The sequence below is a fragment of the Aotus nancymaae genome, unplaced genomic scaffold (genome assembly GCF_030222135.1).
Source record: "Aotus nancymaae isolate 86718 unplaced genomic scaffold, 86718_ANA_hifiasm-v0.15.2.pri h1tg000025l, whole genome shotgun sequence".
Taxonomy (NCBI): Eukaryota; Metazoa; Chordata; class Mammalia; order Primates; family Aotidae; genus Aotus; species Aotus nancymaae.
In genome coordinates, this window is record NW_026988438.1 from 23,943,912 (window position 1) to 23,965,345 (window position 21,434).

The 21,434-nt window shown below is 38.2% G+C and overlaps 1 protein-coding gene across 5 annotated transcripts in view; it reads left to right on the plus strand.

Annotated features, from left to right (window-relative positions):
* Positions 1-21,434, plus strand: part of ELMO1 (engulfment and cell motility 1) — a 571,068-nt gene that overhangs the window by 252,805 nt on the left and 296,829 nt on the right. The window lies entirely within an intron of this gene.

The window sequence follows — 21,434 nt, forward strand, 5'->3', positions numbered from 1 at the left end:
CTGAAGCCCAGGCTGGAGTACAACGGTGCAATCTCAGTTCACTGCAGTCTCTGCCGCCCAGGCTCAAGTGATCCTCCCACCTTAGCCTCCCGAGTAGCTGGGATTACAAGAATGCACCACCATGCCGGGCTAAATTCTGTAGTTTTTCTAGAGACGGGGCTTTGTCATATTGCTCAGGCTGGTCTTGAACTCCTGACCTTAAGTGAGTTGCTCACCTTGGCCTCCCAAAGTGCTGGATTATATGCATGAATCACTGCACCTGGCCCACTTTTTACCAATATTTCTTTCTGCTAATCAATGTGACACATCCCTATGGTGAAAACTTGGGAGAGGAAATTGTGAAAAACACACACACAGGAAAACACTCATAATCCCCCCTTCCACAGGCAAGCACTGCCACTGTTAGCATCTTTCCTTCTTCTGTGAACCCTGTCCTTTACACAGTGGAGACTGACCTGTGTTTGATTTCCTAACATTTCCATATGTTCTTAGTACACCTTGATAAACATTACGTGCAGTGGCCAGATAACATTTTATTGAGTGGTTGAACCAAAATTTATCTAAACATTCTCCTATATATTTAGGTTTTTTTACATTACAAGAAGGGGTTCCATGAACTTATGTGAATAACTGTTTGTCCACATTGAGGATTATTTCCTTAGATTGTTAGACTCTTGGGTCAGAATGTAAGAACATTTTTGAAACGATGCTTTTTTATATTTATTTGTACCTTCTATTTTTAAATACTTCTTCCTTCTTTCCACAAGATAGATTTTTTTTCATATTTTTCTAACTTCTTTGATTTAGTTTTTTTAAAAAACTAAAAAAAAAAAACACCTAACTGTTCTAATTCTGAAACAGAATGGGCTTACCACAGAGAATTCAGAAATGTAGGTAACCAAAATCATTTAGATAAAATTCAGCCATATTTCTACATATGTAAATAAAACATTGTTATAGTTCGATATATATCTTTCCAGATATTTTCTATGCTTGTATAAGAAAGTATGCTTTCATGAAAATACTATCATATAGCTTTTTGAAATTTTTCTCAAAATGAATTTTTTAAATAAAATTTTGGACCGGGCTCAGTGGCTCACACCTGTAATCCCAGCACTTTGGGAGGCCAAGGTGGGTGGATCACCTGATGTCAGGACTTGGAGACCAGCCTGGCCAACATGGTGACACCCTGTCTTTACTAAAAATACAAAAATTAGCCAGGCATGATTGGCAGGCACCTGTAATCCCAGTTACTCCAGAGGCTAAGGCAGGAGAATTACTTTAACCCTGGAGGCGGAGGTTACAGTGAGTCGAGATTATGCCACTGCACTCCAGCCTGGGTGACAGAGTGAGACTCAGTCTCTAAATAAATAATAAAATTTCTATGTGAAAACCTAGAATAGGATAGTTTATAATACTATCTTATTATACGCTTAGCTTCATCTGATGTACTGTAATGAAGGATTTTCTTTTTTCATATTTTAGGTATAAAACTTTGATTAAAAAACATATCCCTGTAGAAAGCATGTTGAGACTTCTCTTCACATTAGTTTAAGATTATTAAATGATGATGATTATTACTAATATCCATGGAGATGAACACACATGCAACCTGCAAACAAATGAAATATGTGGCCCTGATGCAAAATAATTTTTAAATGATCAGTAGCCTATCATTAGCATAATATTCATTTTATGTCTTCATAAAATTTTATCACTTGCATTGTGATTTATAAATATTGACCTATTGATAAAGAGCCTTTGCTGCTGCTCTTTCATTCCATATAGAATTTCTGCTAAGTATCATTTCTTTTCTTCTCTTTTTTTTTTTTTTTTTTTTTTGATAGGGACAAAACAGTAAAGTGTCTCCAGAAATCTGATGATTTCACGTGGTCTGTAGAGAGATTTGTAGTCCAGGATTGTTTAACCACGCAGATTCTTCAGGATTTTCTAGAGGTTTACATTCTGGTGCCTCCATAAAAACCAAACTGATCATGTCAGTTTTTAGATAAAAATGTAGGATGATAATATTTTATTCAGCATTGTAACTAGGGACTGACATAGGCGTTATAAATTATTGCATGACATGCTCAATATGTACTTGATTTGTTCCACAAAAATCTGCTGCCATTTATTTTATTTTTTTGTTTTTCAAGTTTTAGCAATAATTTATTATGTAAGATTCTCTGAATTCCTTCCTGGAACTGTGTCTCTCATTCTTTTGGAAGTTCATTGCTTAAGCTAGGTAACCATATGATTACACAGAGAGAGTTTAGAGCTCATATCTTTGAATAATCACAGTTACATACCCATGTAGCCCCAAGAGAGCAGCCTTCTCTCCTTCCCAGAGTTCTCAGCATTCATTATGTCTGTCCTTGGGTTCCCATGAACTCCTCTGTGTCTTTCTTGAGTATATAGCATATGTTATATACACTCATTTTTCATTAGCTTCAGAGTTCAACCAAGTGTCTTCTTTGCATAAGTCACTTGGATCTCCTTTGGAATGCCTTGCAGAAATGGTTGTTTCTCAAAAGGATTCTTTTCTTCCCTGCTTATGTTCACATTAGAATCTCCATCTGTTGATGGAGGCTGAAAGTCTGATTCTTCTAAGGATATATGTTATGCCTGCACTGTCTGTCCATCATACATAGTTTTTTAAATTCTTTTCGTCCCATGGCAATTCATTTTGAATCTCTTTCATGTATATAAACATTCAAACATCATGATTAAAAGTATGGTCTTCCATACACAATTGCCAAATTCTTTTAAACAATTTCTTATTTTTGAATGTGTATGTTGTTACCAGTTTAAAAATTATTATATATAGTGCCACAGCAAACATACATACAGCTTAATCTCTGTAAGTGCAGTTCCTTGGTCAAGGGGTGGGCATATTTTATAACATAAATATAATTCAGTAGGAGAAGGACTAAAACAATTAGTTAGTATCAGACAGTTAATGAAAATCTCAGAAACACGAGCTAAGCTGCACCAATGATGAAACTTTTCTTCATCTACATTTTTATCCAATAGAAGCTTCTCATGGAAGGCTCAGTCATGGCGTTGACTGTGGGGGACACATCCAGGTATTTCATACTCTAAAATCCCCACCAAGATTTAGTGGTCCTTGGGTTGTCTTTTTCAAGATTTTCATGCATATTGTAAAATTTTCCAGAGCTGGTGACAATTTAAATCCTTACCATTAGTCTTAGAAAGTGGCTATTTAGTCTTAGAAAGTGGCTATTTGACTGAACCCTCAATAACGCTAAAGATTTTCTTTTTTGTTTATTAATTTTACAGTTAAAAAAAAAACTCTTAAGATGCCTTTTCTCTAAATCCCCACAGCCACATTTCCTCTCTCCCTGTTATAGTATTCTCTCGGTCATAGTTATTATTTTTTATTATTGTTATTTTTATCTTCCTCCAGTAGCCTGTGAATGTGTTTTTTTTTGTTTTGTTTTAACAAGAACCACAGTCTGTATGTTAAGCACTTCCCCACTTTGAATAAATGACTGTAAGGTACAACTTCATTAAACAGAGGATAGTGGAATAATCCAGTTCTATAAGTACATCTCATCAGTGAGTGTCATTTGGAACCTAAGGATTGGGGCTCTGTCTTCTGCAGCTCTTCCTGATTCGCTTGGTCAAATCATTAGTTTTTGAACCTCAGCTAATTGATTTACAAAATGGTGTTAATGCTTTTAAACACCCTCACTTTAAAATATTAGAGATCAAGAAGACATAGTATATGCAGTTTGTAATTTCTAAAGCATGGTAAAAGTGATTTTGATTGCAAAGACAAGATTTTGATGCTTTTTTTTTAACTTTGTGAATAGAGATTTTTGTCACAAGGTGATAGAAATTAGACAGAGAAGACCTACTGGCATTGACTAACCAGAGTCCTTCAGATGCCCCAGTTTGGGCTGGGATAGAAATTTCTAGACAATGAATATTCAGTGGGTTCCCTTAAGGACTGATCTTGTGTTGTTTTTTTTTTTTAACTGTGCTGTCTCATCACTGTGAATTCAAGTGCCTAATAGTTTTTAGTCTACACAAAAATTAGCTAAGGCATTCTTTCATTGAAATGGCCAAATTATTGCATTTCAGTGCACCTACGGCCTTATATATACAGTAATAAAGTTTACCTGCACTGTCATTTTTTTTTTTAACTATCAGAATTCATTTGGAGTAGATGACTGATAATAAAAAGCTGGTTATAGTAATATCTATAGTAAACAAAGTTATTAAATGCAGTGCATTAAAAGCATAAAATGTTATTAGAGGAATGGAGTTGAATTGGGAAATTTTATTTAATCACTTTTATAAAATGTGTAAAACTGAGAACACAACTCATATTTTAAGTTTTTTGATGTTTAATTTATAGACCATATAATTTACGCATTTAAAATGTACAGTTCAGTGCTTTTAGTGTATTTACAGAGTTGTACAGCATCGCCAAAGTCAATTTTAGAGCATTTTTATTATCCCAATAAGACCCCTTAGCTGTCACCCCAATCTGCTCATTCTCTCCAGCCCAGGCAACCATTAGTCTGCTATCTCTATAGATTTGTCTATTCTGGATGTTTCATATAAATGAAATCATACAATATGTAGTCTTTTGTTACTGGCTTCTTTCACTTAGTATGATGTCTTTGAGGTTCATCTATGTTGTATCATGCATTAGTTCTTTGTTTCTTCTTATTGTCAGTTTTTATTCTCTCCTACAGACACATATCCCACATTTTATTTATCTGTTTATCAGTTGATGAGCATTTGAGTTGTTTCTAGTTTTAGTTATTGTGACTAAAGCTGCTATGAACACTTGTGTACAAGCTTTTGTGTGGGTGTATGCTTGCATTTCTTTTGGTTCTATACTTAAACGCACAATGATTGTATCGTATGCTGACTCTATGTTTAACCATTTGAGGGAATGCTAGACTTTTCCAAAGTGCTTGCACCAGTTTATATGCTCACCAGTAGCTTATGAAGATTGCAACTTTTTCAGGTCCTCATCAACACTTGTTGCTATCTGACTTTTCGCTGATAGCCATCCTGATGGGAGGAAAGTGTTATCTCATTGTGGCTTGATTTACATTTACCAGATGGCCAATAACATTTGAGCAACTTTTCTTGTGCTCATTGGTCATTTTTGTAACTTCTTTGAGGAAATGTCTGTTCAGATTCTTTGCTTGCTTGTCAATTGGGCTGTTAATTATTGAGTTGTGGTATTCTGTGTGTTCTAGATACAAGTCCTTATCAGATATGACTTGCAAAAACTTTCTCACATTCTGTGGATTGTCTTCTTACTTCTTGAGAGTGTCTTTTGAAGCATTAAAGTTTTTTAATGATTTTTATTTTGATATATATCTAGTTTATTTTTTATTTTATTGCTTGTGCTTTTGGTGTCATAACTAAGAAATCATTGTTCAATTCAAGGTCATAAAGATGTATAGCTACAGTTTCTTCTGGTAGTTTTATAATTTTTGCCCTTACATTTAGTTCTGTGATGCATTTTGAGTTAGCTGTATATGGCATAAGGAATGAGTCCAACTTCATTTTTGCATGTGGATATCTAGTTTTCCCAGTATCATTTGCTAAAAACTATTCTCTCTTCATTGAATTTCCTTGGCACCCTTGTCAAAAATCAATTGACTATAAATGTGAAAGCTTATTTCTGGATTCCATTGGTATATGTTTATTCTTATGTCAAGTCCACACTATCTTGATTATGGAAACTTTGTAGTAAGTTTTGAAATCAGAAAGTGTGTGTTCTCCAAATTTGTTATTTTTCAAGATTATTTTGGCTATGGAAGGTCTCTTGAATTTCCACATGAATTTTAGGATCTTCTAGTTATTTTCCACGCAGAAGTCAGCTGAGTTACTGATAGGGATTGTATTCAATCTGTAAATCAATTTGGGAGAACTATTGCCATCCCATCTTAACAATGTAAAGCCTTCTAATTCATGAACATGGGATGCCCATTGATTTCTTTAGGTCATCTTTAATTTATTTCTACAGTGTTGTGTAGCAGTTTTCAGAGTATAAATTTTGTACTTTATCTTTTACATTTATTACTTTTTTTTTTTTTGGCAGAGTCTTGCTCTGTCACCAGACTAAAGTGCAGTGGCACAATCTTGGCTTGCTGCAATAGTCACCTCTTGGTTTAAGCGATTCCCCTGCCTCAGCATCCCTAGTAGCTGGGTCTACATGTGTGCACCATAATGCCTGGCTAATTTTTTGTATTTTAGTAGAGACGAGGTTTCATCATGTTGGTCAGGCTGGTCTCAATCAACTGACCTTGTTATCCACCCACCTCCGCCTCCCAGAGTGCTGGGATGACAGGCGTGAGCCACTGTGCCCAGCACATTTATTCCTATTTCATCTTTTTGTGTGCTATTATAAATAGACCTATAGAAATGATCCCTAAGAAGTGTACTTCAAATTTTCTGGATGGAAAATCTTGTCTGGCTTGAGCCACGTAACCACCTTGGCACAATCAGGCATGTTCAGGGTTATGTGGTCCTTTAGCATGCCCACTACAACCCCCTGCCCAAAAAATGGACCTTTACTTGAAACTCAGATATCACATACTTATTATTTTTTCAGGACTGTTCATTTACTTCATGAAAATTAAAGTACAGTGTTACTTTAACAAGTAGTAAATGGGAAGAATGAGTAATATTAAAGCTTTCATCTCCATAAATGATACTAGTTAGACCTCCCTATTAAGTATTCTGGGCTCACTATCAAATTCTATTGTAGTATCTTTTAAAAGGATAGAAATGGTTTCTATTTTAAAACTCTAGCTAGCTGCTGCTCTGCTACGAATAAAGATTGACCACAAACTTAACATAATCTGTAGATTCTTTGCCTTTAGGCTATCATATTTGATTCAAAGTAACTCTGCTGTTTAAGACAGTTTTTAATGACATGATGGGAATGGAAATGCAAAATGTTTCACATTAGCCTGTACTCTAATTTGTCCATCTAGTTATAATAGAGAGAATTGTTATAAATTTTGACTTCCTATTTAATAGATATGAAGATTAGTCAAATATGTAGAACAAGAGGAAAAAGGATGAAGTAATTTGTGATGGACTTTTTTTTTCTTTTGAGACAGGGTCTCATTCTTTTGCCCAGGCTGGCATGCAGTGGCATAATCATGGCTTACTTTAGCCTCGCCCTCCTGGGGTCAAGTGATCCTCCCACCTCAGCCTCCTGAGTAGCATGCCACCACACTTGGGCTAACTTTGTCTTTTTGAGGGGATAGAGATGGGGTTTTGCTATATTACCCTGGCTATTCTCAAACTCACAGGGTTAAGCGATCTGCCCACCTCAGCCTTCCGAAGTGCTAGGATTATAGGTGGGAACCACCATACTGTGATGGACTTCTTAAACATATTAAAAGTTTTCCACCAAAGCAGGTTGATTTAGATGGATCTTTTAAGCCTTGACTTGCAATAATTTTATCCTCTGGAAAGTATGGCTTCCCAGGCAACATATTAATTTTTTTGCCTTGACCGTGCAGAGCAATTCATAAGAGCCCATATTGTTAATTTCTACACAGAAGTCAGCTGAGTTACTGATGGGGATTGTATCGAGTCTGTAGATCAATTTGGAAGGAGTATTGCTATCCCATCTTAACAATATAAAGCCTTCTAACTCATGAACACGAGATGCCCATTGATTTCTTTAGGTTATCTGCAGTTGTTGCACTAGTGCCTGGAGCCAGACCACAAAGGTAGCCAGAAAGGGCACCCCAAAACCATGTCTCCCCACATCTCTGACTCTGAACCACACATGCATGGAACCTACTCAAAGCAGCCTAGCTATGGACAGAAGATCTTACTAAGACCAGAGTTGTAACCCCATAAACAGTTTGGAGTTTGTGCACAGACAAGAAAAAACTATCTGTAAAACAAAAGAAGCAACACTAATTGGAGAAAAAACAGAATCCAGAATTTTCACCACCTAACATTCATAATATCTGGAAAAGAACCCCAAATTCCCAGATCATGGAGAATGAGGATAAAAGAAAAGCAATCAGCTTCGGCTCCCAGATGAACCAGATGTTGAAACTAACAGACAAAAGGTTGAAAATGACTATAATAACTACCCCAATGATAAAAACAAACCATGTTTTCAATGAATGAGAATCTTAGCAGAGAAATTAGAGGTCTCAGTAGAGAAATGGAAACAGTAGGAAGCAACCAAATGGAAATTCTAGAAACAAAACATAATTTCTGAAGTTGTACCTAATAATATTTAATAGATCTTTTATAAATGTAAGCTATTATTATAATAGAAGGATAAAGATAAGATATTTTGCCTTTATTTTATTACACTTTTACCAATGAAATGGAAGCAGATAGGATAATTCTGTCCACCTTTACATCTTCTAAACCTTATTCTCTTTGGCCTTGAGAAAAAGAAAATAAGTCTGGAATGTACTGTGTGAAATGAGAAAGTTGAGGGCGTTGGGGGCATAGACTATTACCCTTCCCTCTTTCCTGCCACTTCTGTACGGATGTGAGCACATCTGCATTGTTGTACTTTACAGAGAAAATTCCAATTTATCGTCCTATTTCTCTCTCTCCTTTGCTGGGTCCTGAGTAACAGGAGGTCAGCTTCTAGGCCTTTCTTGTCTCTTTGCCTGATAAGAGTTGAATGCATGTTTAGTGCATGGACAAATAAAGCTTTGGGCTCTGGGTCCCTTCCGTTCTCTACCTGCCTCTTCCTCCTCAATGTCACGTCCTTATTGTAAATGCTTTAGGGGCAGTATATTAAAAAAATGACATTAATTATTGAAACAATACTATTTATGAAGAACACTGGCAGAATGTTTACTATTTTTCTTTACAGTGGGTTTTATTTTTGTTTGATGTATCTAGTTGCTGTGGAAATGAACGTGTGGCTCACTCTTGATAGACCTGTTCTTTCTCCCCCTTCCACCTCCTTCTTCGCCAGATCATCTTCCTCTTCAGCAGCTTCCCTTTCTTCATCAGGCCTTCTGGGCAGTTTTTAGGATGTCTTCTCCTAAACTGTTTCCGTTGAAAATTGATCCATAATAGTGTGTTAACACACCAGTCACTTTGACTACTTGCAGGTCGGTCTTTGCATTTTAAACCTAGCTTCAGTGTGTGAGTCCTTTTTTGACATTTTTATAGGGTTTCTGCAGGAAAATAAAAGAAAGAGCAAGCGTAGCTCTTTTTTTAAAGGCCTAATGCCTTTATTTGTCATAGCAAAGATATGAGCCATCCTTATGGAGTGCCAGCCTAGGAGGAAAGAGGAGCTAGACATTGTTTACTTACCACGTGTGAGGGCCCTCCACCGCGTTTGACATATTCTTCTCACAGCTAACTGGTGAAATAGATGTTCTTTCCCTTGTTTTATATCTCAAAAATACTATACGGAGGTTAGGGAACCTGCTCAGAGTCACAGAGAGGGTAAGAAGGGACACCAAAATTCAGCAATTATTATGTCATTCCTAAGCCTCTGGGCTTTTAAAATTTATTTACTCTAAACCATACTGCTAAGTAAAAGGTTAAGAGAACTCAGGAATGCAAATGAAAAAGTGCTGTGAGAGAGAAAGAGAGAAAGAGAGAGAGAGGAAGAGAGAGGAGGGGGAGGGAGAGAGAAAGAGAAAGAAAAGAGAGAGAAAGAGGGAGAGAGAGAGAGAGCACAAGAGCACTCACCGTCTATTTACCTTCCTACGTTGTCATTCTTAGCCTTTTCCCACCTTAAATGTGCTGAGAGCTGTTCCGCTGTCATTTTCTCTCTCTGCCTCAAGAGTGCATTTAAGTGCAAGTGAATGGGGTGGGATTGTGATTGTTATAGTGATTGCTTAGAACCTGCCCTACCGTATCTGCCAGTGTATAAAAGTCTGCCAATGTTGTCAAACTCTGAGACGGTGTGAAGCTCTAGTCTTCACTGTGCTGAGCTGATTACCTCACGTCGTCACCAGGGGGCAGCACCTTCCCATGGCTTTGGACTTAAGAGCCTTGGGGCTGTGGGAAGCTCCCACCAAACCCCATCCCTTAGCTGGTCACCTCTTACCTTCCAAGCCTGATCATCCAAGTTTCGGCCAAATGGATGCAAATGTGTTTTAATTTTTTTTTTTCTTATTTGAGAGGGGGACAGAGTGAGGAAATACATCTTCTATGTTGGCATACACATTTGAAATATTTGGTACTTCATAAGCAGATGTTTTATGTGTATTTTGTGTTCTTTTCTCTACTGAGAAAATAACTATTTCCTTTGCTGAGGATGCAGTGCTCAGCAATGTCTGTTTCAACTGTAAGTTACACCATATTTTCTCAAGAAAGATGGTAGTAACCGGAGGCCATGGTTTGTGGGTAGCACTAACCAGGGCCTCCCAGGCCACTGTTCAAAGTACTGACTTTAGAGTCAGCTGACCTGCAATCAAACCTCAATTTAGGCACTTACTAGCTGTGTGACCTTGGGCAAATTACTTAACCTCTCTGAGCATCACATACTCATCTGTGATATGAGGGCTGCAATACATTTCTGCTTTCTTTTTTCGACAAATATTTATTGAGAATTTATGTGTGGAACGTGGTATTATGTCCTGGGTATAATGGTCTTTATATATATCTTTCAGTTAAATTTTATATGAATTGACACCTTGTTTCTGTAACTAAGATTGCATTTCTTTCAAAAGTCCTGGCTCATACAGTGAGACTCAAAAGCAATCCAATCAGAAAACACCAGACAGAGCTGCCTCAGGTAATGCCAGATGATTTAATTAAAATGTGAAGAGTAGCTCACAGGGAGGGCAGGTGTGGTGAACACCCACCCGCAGGGGTGAGGTGGACATCCCCCTTCTAAGTGACTTAGCCTGGATCTGGGATGGATAGAGGCTTGGAGTAGGTTCAGAGATGGTTCTCAGAACAAGAAGTTGACCCTTGTTTTCGGGAGACTGTCTTGTGGCCACTGGGCATGCTGATGGCTTGCCATCTAACAGTTTATGCCTGTCACTTGTTCTCATTTTGAGCTAAGGCAACTGTGGCCCCTGGAATTATGGAGAGTCTCTTGGGACTCTCTTTATTATTTTTATTCTTACTGAGGTGTAATTCACCTAACAAATAAAGTTAAACATTTTTAAATTACTTCGTTTAGTACATTTACAATATTGCACAATCACCCTCTATCTAGTTCCAAAAATCATCATTTTTCTTTAGTTTCTATTTTGATATGATTTTAAACTAGGAAAAAATTACAAGAATAGTACAAGGAACTCCTCCATAACCTTCAGCCAGATATATTCACTGTTGACATTTTGCCTCATTTTCTCCCTGATGTTCGCTTTCTCTGTTTCTGTGTGTGTGTGTGTGTGTGTGTGGCGCTGTGTATGTGTATACACACATTTCCGCCCCCCTCAATGCTTCAGAGCGTGGTGGAGACATCATACCCCTTTAACACTAAATACTTTAATAGGTATGTATTTCCAAATATGGCCCTGTAGTACAATGATAAAAACCTGAAAATTTAACATTAATACAATCCTATTGCCTAATCCACAGTCATTACTCAAAATTCATCACATTTTCTTTATACATTTTCTTTCCTGGACCGAGATCCAGTCCTCCCTCCTGTGTGGAATTAGTTGTCATTCTTTGTGCTCTCCTTTGATCTGGAATGGCACTTCTGCCTTTCTGTGTGTTCTTTGACCTTGACATTTCTGGGAGAGTACAAACCATGGTTTTGTGCATTGTCTCTCAATTTGGATTTGTCGAATGCTTTTCGTGATTAGATTCAAGTTCTTATATATCATCTCCCTTCTAAGGAAAAATGGGTCCTGATTTCCACATGCTAAATTTAGGAGTGATTGCGTGGAGATGGCATTTTTTAGCCTTACATTGTAAAGCTGTCCCAGTTCTATGGGCTGTAGTGATATAAGGGTCAGTTTCCTGAAGGCCATGGAAAATCTGCCCCTATTCCTTTAGTTTCGGGAGTCATTGAATGGGAGGTTTATGGCTTCAAGACCAGGAGATGGGGATGCAGAAGCACATTGTGCAGCCCTTTGCGTTAAAATCATTCTTCAATATTGTGTGGCCAAATGGAATTTTCTGTGTTCATTCACTTGTCAAATGCTGAGTAAGAAAAATGACAGTTTACGATGTAAATTGTTGAGATAAGAAAGTTAGTCTTCTATAGCATGGTGAAAAATTCCCCAGGCTGCCTACTGCGCTCCCGCACACCTTGCCTGGAAGGATGAAGCCTTTCCTTTACCTCGCCATGTAACTTCCCTCTGCCAAGCAAAAGCATCTTGCTACCTTGAGAATAAATTGACAATCTCAATTTTGATATGTTGCTGATTTCTTTTGTGTTCTTATATTATCATTTTACAGCTAATTTTAGCAGCAGATCCAAGGCAGTGATTCTGTCTTTCTACTGTTTTCTGTCATCCCTGTAGCCAGCTTTTCCCAACTCTTTGTTTCTCCTTTCCCCATTCATATGTATTTGGTAATTCAGCTTTTCCTAAAATATTTTGCGTTTTGTTTTTAAAGTTGAAAGAGCTCTAAGTAAACATATTCAGATTAAATTTGGATTACTTTTAAGCCACATGAACAAAATTCACCTCCCCTGTCTGTTCCCTCTAAGAAAAAATTATCTATTGCCTTTATTTATTTTATTTTTTCCCTTTTTTTTTCTTTTCTAAATGGTGTTTCACTCTTGTTGCCTAGGCTGGAGTGCAGTGATGCGATCTCAGCTCACTGCAACCTCTGCCTTCTGGTTTCAAGTGATTCTTCTGTCTCAAACTCCTGAGTAGCTAGGAATTATGGGAATCTCCCATAATTCACCATGTGCTCCACAACCTGGTGGGAGATAATTGAATCGTGGGATGGTTTCCCCCATACTGTTCTCGTGATAGTGAATAAGTCTCATGAGACCTCATGGTTTTATAAGAGGTTTCCCTTCTTACTTAGTTCTCATTCTCTCCTTGCCTGTTGCCATGTATGACATGCCTTTCACCTTCCGTCATGATTGTGAGGCCTCCTCAGCCATGTGGAACTGTGAGTCCATTAAACCTCTTTTTCTTTATAAATTATCCAGTCTTGGGTATGTCTTTATCAGCAGCGTGAAAACAGACTAATATACTACTAATCTGTCCCAGGAACACACTCACAGACACACCAAGGTAATGCTTCACCAGCTATCTGGGTGTTCCTTGGCTTGGGCAAGTTGACATGTAAAATTAACGATCACAGGGAGTACCCCAGTGCTTAACTCCCCCCTGAATCATGCATTGGCTGTCTTGAGTTTTGGGGAGGGTCATTGATTTGTGAATATTTTAGAAAGGTGATTTCAATCCATAATTTAAACCTCCCCTTCAAATACAGGAGTACATATATATAGATTTTATATAATTTCCTTTCACTTATGAGCTCTCTAGGTTCCAGTATATACCACATAGCAGACAATGAGTCAAGGAAAAGAAGGGCCAGAGTAATCCACAAATCTTAAAAAATCAATCCATGACCACCTAGCAGCTGGAGCAGTCACTCTCTAGCTTTCTCTCGTTAGTTAGACACTAAGTTAGACAGCTTTAAGTAGTTTCCTTTTAAATACAGAGTGACAGGAATGAAATCCAACACATAACAAAGGAAAACAAATACAAATAGTTTTAAAAATAAAGTCAATTCTTCAGAAGGAAGGTCACTTTTGTTTATTTCCTAAGATTTAATTCAAATTATTCTCAGAATACATTTTAAGTGATTGTGCTGCAACTTGAATATCACTAATTACCTATCCTCCAAATGGGGAAAACAAAGAAATTTAATTAGCTCTGAAGTTTGAGAACCACTGAAAGAAGCACTGTTCCCATGCTACTTCTTTGTACTTTGTGCTTATGATGTTTTTAATTGCTAGTATTTTTTGCTTTATGTGTGAATGTGTTTGGCAACCATTGACACAGAGTGGAATATCATGAGTTTTATAAGCTACTATGTACAGAACGTTTTTGTGACAGGGCAGAGAAAATAAAATATCAGATTTGCTGTATTTGACAATCTTCTGCTAGAACACGCTGTGTTTAGAGGTCCGATTCTGAGAGTGTCTAATGGAAAGGCGGTCTCTTTCGATTCCTTGAAGCTCTTAATTTTAGTTCCACTGGGAACTCTTCCTCCCACCTTTTACCAAGTTTGTAACATACAACGTCCATTTCTGCATAGGTCACTGTTCCCACTGGAAGACACATCTACAGTCCGTCCTAAGCATTTTTAAATGCTACACCATATCCATACTTTTTCGTTGAACTGTGACTTCTATATTGATCTATGTCAGTGTCGTCTGACATGGATTGGATATTCTTCTAAAAGTTATAACTGTGTTTTCCTTTTCTTTACTTTTTCTTCTAACTTTTGTCTACTGGACCAACATCAGCATGAAAGTAATACAGAAATAAAAGAAAATAAGTTCTGTGTTTCCATTACAGTGCATCTGATATTTTTGCCTTTTGATTCCTTCCAGTTTTTGGTCATTTTGTAAATGGTCAAATAATTGTAATAGGAGAGAAGAGATTATTCTGTGTTTTACTTGAAGCATTATCTCACAAGCACTTTTTCGTATTGTTAAGCCACGATTACTTTTATGGCTGTTTATTCCATTGAGTTGATGCATTGTATATATTTTGATATTTTTAATTACCGGACATTCAATGTTCCAGTATTTCTCTAAACAGTATTGCATTGTATATTTTTATTCTTACAGTTTTCTCTTTCCTTTTCAGTTATCTCACTGGGATAGACCAAAGTATTTGAAGGTTTTCATGGTTCTTAGGCTGCATGTTGCTTTTTGTTTTGTTTTGTTTTATTTGTGACTGTTTTTAGCATACTGTCATTTATAACAAAGTGCTTTGTCAATGCATAGGGAGGAGGTGATGATAAGAAAGCAGTTCTTTTCTGTGAAAGTATTAAGATTCTGAGGAAGCTCTTCTAGGAAATGACAGTGAACAGTGAGAGTATAACAGTGGATGAGTCTTTGGGGAGCTTGGGAAATTGTTGAGATGTTAAAGGCCATTCTGAATTTAATTTGTCTAGCCCACTGTAGTCTATACTGAAATTATTAACTCCAGTAAATGACAATATATTCTCAGCTATATCCAAAGACTGTTGTAGAACCAGCCATGATCTCCTGTATGTCATTCCAAACATCACTTGAAGGTTCTTTCTTATGTCTAATCTGAATCTTATGCTGCTGTGAAAATCATTTTCAAGCATTGTAGTCCAACTTGGAACTAAAAGTAACTGTTCTACACTGAGAACAGAGATTGTCCATTCTAAATCAATCATGAGTCATTTGTTGGTTTTTTTTTCTTTCTTTCTTTCTTTGAGGCAGAGTCTCACTCTGTCTCTCAGGCTGGAGTGCAGTGGTTTGATATATTGGCTCACTGCAACCTCCACCTCCCGGGTTCAAGTGATTTGGGTGCCTCAGCCTCCCAAGTAGCTGAGATTACAGGCATGCATCACCACACCCTGCTAATGTTTTGTATTTTTAGTAAAGATGAGATTTCACCATGTTTCCCAGGCTGGTCTCCTGAGCTCACGCAATCCGCCCACCTCCCAGAGTGCTAGGATTACAGGAGTGAGCCACTGTGCTTGACCTGTTGGGTTTTGAGTTGGGCATGGGGAAGAATGAAAGTGAAGTGTCCCCAGAGGGTTAAGAAACCTATTGGAAGGTGACCCTGGGTATAACTCCATGGCGGGCCGCCAGTCTCAACTACTATGTGGTTTCCACAGTTCTAAGGGGAGGACTGACTGTGGCCTGACAATACCTTCTGTGATGCGTTACTATTGTCATGCCGTTCCAATTGGACGTTGAAAGTTTGCAGACAAATGTAAAGAGATTTGGTAGTGACTAAATTGCATTGCACAAGGTGTTGAAAGTAGTGAACAGCTTGCTCTGAAGCCCGTATTCAAAATTGGGAAGGAACAAACACTATGAATATGCTCATCTCACCAACTACCCAGCCTATTTTTCTTTCACTCTTTCTCTTTGTCTTCTTATTATTCCCTGGTCTTTGTCTCTTCGCAGTGTTTCAAATGCTGTTTCTCTTTTCTTTTCCTTCCTTTCTCGTTTCCCTCCCACTCCTTTTTTTCTATATCACCTTTCTGTCTGCTCCCTTCACTTCATCTTAGATCCCACTTCCTTGTTGATTTTTTTTTTTTTTTTTTTTTTTTTTGCCATTCTTAACCCCTTTCCTCTTTTATTGAGGAAAATAGGTTTTAAATTTAGAGTGTGCTAAGAAAATGTCACTTTATGCTGAAAAACTGCAGGATTCAGGGACTGCATTTGTGGCTTCTTGATGGAAGAGAGGCTATGGGAGCTAGTGCTTACAAATGATTTAAGGGTGATGGCTCAGTGTCTCAGGTGGACATGATTATATTGTGGGACAGCTGGGTTCTATTTTAGCCTGATATTGACCTCTCCTTGCCATGTAATTAACCGTGTGCCAGCCACAGATCATAAAGTGAGTGCCGTTCAATGAATAACATCATGTACTCGTGCCTGGAGTTTGTTGTACCCATGGGGCCTAGTGGGCACGGGGCATGCCTGGATATCTAGTCAGGAGTGACATTTAAGCTCAATTGCTGGATGCTGGATTATAAAAGCTCTGACATTCATCTTCAGATAGCCACTCGATACAGATGGCTGATGAGTTCTGAAGCTTTACGCTAAAATGTCCAGGAGCCCAGGGGCAAACTGACCCTTTCCTCTTGAGCCATAGTGCCTGTGTCGGCTGTTTAGAAATCATCAGAAAACATTTTAATATATTTTTCAGCTGAATCTTAGGGGGCTCCATTTTTGGTGATTAAACTAGACTCCTAAATAGAGTTCTCTAAACCCCAAACACAGTGAACAGAGATTCATAGTGAAGTAGGTTGGCCTCCTTGAATAAGTGTTGCAGTGAATTCTGTCTTTTCATGACTTCGGTGTTGTGCAGTGATTAACAAAAACGTGAGTTGACTGCTGGGCACCTTTATAGGAAAAAGGCGATGGGGAGGGTATTAAGCTTAGAATGGATACTCTCATTTGCTTGAAATGTATAAAATAAGCTGGCGTAGAATGGGGAGGGGTACAAGACTAAGGATTTAAACCCCTCAATCATGGTTTCATTTACTACGTTAAGGAATTTGATGAGGTGGTTTAGACAGATTGAGGGCACAGAGAGCAGGGCTGAGTATCAGTGATCTTCTGATAATTACTAAGGTATTATTCAGGACACAAGCCAGATGACGTTAGCTTCACCAGAAGATGGGCTGATGTGGCCATGGATTCAGTAGTAATTCCTGGAATTGCTGGGGCTTGGGGGAGCCACTACCATGTGGTTTGTCTTTGTCTAACCTCACTAAAACTGACCGAGCAGGCACTGTCTGTTTTGGGCTTTCAGGTTTGGGGTGGTGGTTCTCAGTGGAGCCTGGAGGGGAAAGAGAGGCCTTTTAAAATGAAAAATATTTCTTTTCTCTACGTAAGTTTTGAGTTTAACAAGCTTTGATCAAGAAGGATTTCACTTTGGATTTATGTTTTGAGTTACACCTGCACAAGATGCTGCCATGAGGCTGGAGGAGAAGGTCAGAGAGAAGGAAAACTTGGGCTGTGCGGAACCCCCTTCAGGCTCACTTATTTAGTTATTCACTCAAAAACCGCAGCATGGGCTAGGGGCTATCTATGCTTTTGCAATGTAGCTTCACTCCTTAATTTTAAATAAATTCCTTTATAATTGGTCCAGTGTATAATCCAAGGCAGATTTGAAATAACATTCAAAGGCAAATTAATAGGAGTTTTTGGCCATCCACTCCATCACTTCCTTCCATCGATGGTGATCTCTGTGACTTGGCTTGTACTCCCTCAATGGTCTTTTCTGTTGGACCCTCACATGGTAACTCAGGGCCGGAAGTTGGTGTAGCATGAATAAGAAGAAGTGGCCTGCAGTCATCCCAAGTTCTGGCCCATACTGGTCAGGACAGAGAATACTGGGATATCACATAGTCTCTAAATCCAATTTCAAAGAGTGCATCTCTAGAGTTAAATGAGTTTGCCTTAAATTCTGTATGGTTGCAGATGATGGAATCATTTTATAAACATTTTATTAGGCAGATGAAGTTAAGATACAGGAAATGCTATTTCATATTTCATTGAAGAGAAAAGTCAGGTCTTGTAAAAGTTGTTTACTGTAACAGAAGGTTCTTACATAACCATTTCAACTCAATTTTCTCATTGTTTCTGGATCCGAGTTCCCTGCTCCCTTCTACTCCTTGCATAGTAGAGAGTCAGTCTGCTAGGAGCTTGCTGAGATGAGTAAGAGCCGTCTGCCAGTGATGGGAAATTTGGACTCAACGAAAATAGTCAATGGAAACCTCTGTTTGCTGTATCAAGCATGCAATACTCACATGCATACGCGGAACCAATTTTTTTTAGCTTCAATGTTGTAATGAAGATGGCAGTTTTCCTTCTCAGCATAACATAAATGCACTACTTGGTAATCAGGTAGTTGGCTTGAGTTCTGTTTCTGGTGTGGTTGGCAATATATTCACCTAAGACAAGCCCTTTGACTACTAGTTATAGACTCTAATATCCTATTCTAGGCTGCTAGTACCTTCTGATAACAGCTTAACTCCTCTATTTACAAATTATTGCATCAAATCTTACCTTTTCTGCATTCAGCTGATGAAGTCTGTGAAAGAATAGCAAGAATAATATAATAAGCTGGTTTTGGTGTTTTGGCCTTTTGGACAGGAATGAGGGAGGAAATGAAATGAGAGATGCCTTGAAATGTCTCACTTAGACTTTCTTATGTTTAGAGAAATATTGAGAGTAAATTCCTTTTCTTGAAATATCTTAAGTGCCTCGGAAGAGGACTTCAGTTTGAGATGACTTTTTTTTTTTTTAAATGTAAGCACAGACAATTCTCTCTCTACCCTCAACCCTTTACAGAATTTCTGAGAACAGTGAATTTCAAAGAAGGGGAGGAACAGAAATGAAACTGACAAGAGAAGCCATCTAAAATTAAAACTCTCCATATGGAATTGCTTTTTCTTTTCCTCTAGAGAGTGTACTCACTTTAAGTCATAGAAACTCAGCTCTGTCTTTGAATGTTTTCTTATAGGATAGTCATTGGAAGCTCTGACGACTCCTAGGTTTTATTATTGCCCAGCTTGTCTCTTTTAAATGTCAAGATATGTTCTTCCAAATGATAAGTTTTTATTTTAAAAATATTTTTATTAACTTTACTTATATATTGAACAGATAATAGTACAAAATTCAAAAACCCAACATGGTGAATTGTGTTGATTTTTAGTCTTTGGATTGGATCTGATTGTGTCTAGAAGTTGATGGGATATAACCAGTTCTCTAAGATAGATATTCTTTATTGCTTCCCATCAGTCTAAAATGTATTAGAAGAGAAAGTAAGTCCTGGTCACAAAAAATAAACTAATGGATTATTTTTAGCTAATAAGAAGTTTACCTAGAAATCACCTATTTAAATCTTATTGCTGCTGTATCTATATTTTTATGCCCATATTTTATTGCCCATGATGCTCCTGATTGTTAGATACACATTTTATGTACAGCTGAGAAAAAGAAACCTTAGCTGGTTAAACTATTTCCCAGCTCCTTTCATTATTTAGATGATCTCTTAGGAAAGAATTGAGTGTATCTAATATATTTTAAAAATATGTTTATTGAAAGAACTCTTCTGAACTTAATGATATATAGATATTTATCATTTAACAATCTTATGAACATATAAAAAATACAAGAAAAACACATCAGGTAAGTTTTACTCCTGAAACTTCTACACAAGAAAGTTTTCTTCTGAATCACTTTCACCTCAACTCTTTAGTGTCTATATTTTGCCACACAGTTTGTCCTTTGTGCTATAAAGAATATTGGTGAAATTGTTTTGTTTTGTTTTGTTTTATTTGAGACAGAGTCTCACTCTGTCATCAGGCTGGAGTGCAGTGGTGTGATCTCGGCTCACTGCAACCTCCACCTCCCGGGTTCAAGCTATTCTCCTGCCTCGGCCTCCCAAGCAGCTACGACTACAGGCGTGTGCCATCAATCCTGGCTAATTTTTGTATTTTTGGTAGAAATGGGGTTTCACCCTGTTTGCCAGGATGGTCTCAATCTCTTGACCTCGTGATCCTCCCACCTCAGCCTCCCAAAGTGCTGGGATTATAGACGTCAGCCACCATGCCCAGTCAATAGTTTTAAAATAATTTGTATTTTTGTTTATTTTGCTTTAACACCTTCTACAAAGTTTCTGGAAAAAATAGTTTTGTTTTGTTTTTTTAATGAAAATTCTGCCAGGCGTCGTGGCTCACACCTGTAATCCCAGAACTTTGGGAGACCGAGGCGGGTAGATCACTTGAGGCCAGGAGTTTGAGACTAGCCTGTCCAACGTGGCAAAGCCCTGTGACTACTAAATATACAAAAATTAGCCCAGTGAGGTGGCACACACCTGTAATCCCAACTTTTTGGGAGGCTGAGGCACAGGAATCACTGGAACCTGGAAGGCAGAGGCAGTGAGCTGAGACAGTGCCACTGTACTCCAACCTTGGTCACAGAGCGAGACTCTGTCTCAAAAAAAGGGAAGGAAGGAGGAAGGAAGGAAGGAGGGAAGGAGGGAGGGAGGGAGACAAAAAGAGAGAGAGAAAAGAAAGGAAGGAAGGAAAGAAAAAGAAAGAAGAGAGAGAGAAACAGAAAGAAAGAATGAAAGAATGAAAGAGAAAGAAAGAAAGAAGGGAAGGGGAGAGGAGGGGAGGGGAAGGGAAGGGAAGGAGAGAGGAGAGGAGGGGAGGGGAGGGGAGAAAGAAAATTCACTGGTGCTGAGTTCTTAAGCTGTTTTCCACTGCAATTTTGTCATATTAACACACTTTTCTGATGTTGCTGGGCTGGGAATGTAGAGGAACAGAGCCCAGCATTTCCAACAACCATTTGATACATAGGAGGAACTGTTCTGATATATCTCAGGGTTTTCATTACAGAGGCTGAGACCCATTCTGCAAATTCAATTCAATGCTGAATTTTTGAATATTCACACATGAAAATTGCTTTGCAACTGCTGCCCATCTGACTGCAATTGAAAGATGCCATTTACTGTGAAATTCTCCCCAAGTTTAGGATTGGTAATAGATGGAAATAACTGTGCATCTCGGCTGGGTGGCTCACACCTGTAATCCCAGTGCTTTGGACTGTGCATCTGGGCTAGGTGTGGTGGCTCACACCTGTAATCTCAGTGCTTTGGACTATGCATCTGGGCTGTGGTGGCTCACACCTGTAATCCCAGTGCTTTGGACTGTGCATCTGGGCTGGGTGTGGTGGCTCACACCTGTAATCCCAGTGCTTTGAACTGTGCATCTGGGCTGGGTGTGGTGGCTCACACCTGTAATCCCAGTGCTTTGGAGGC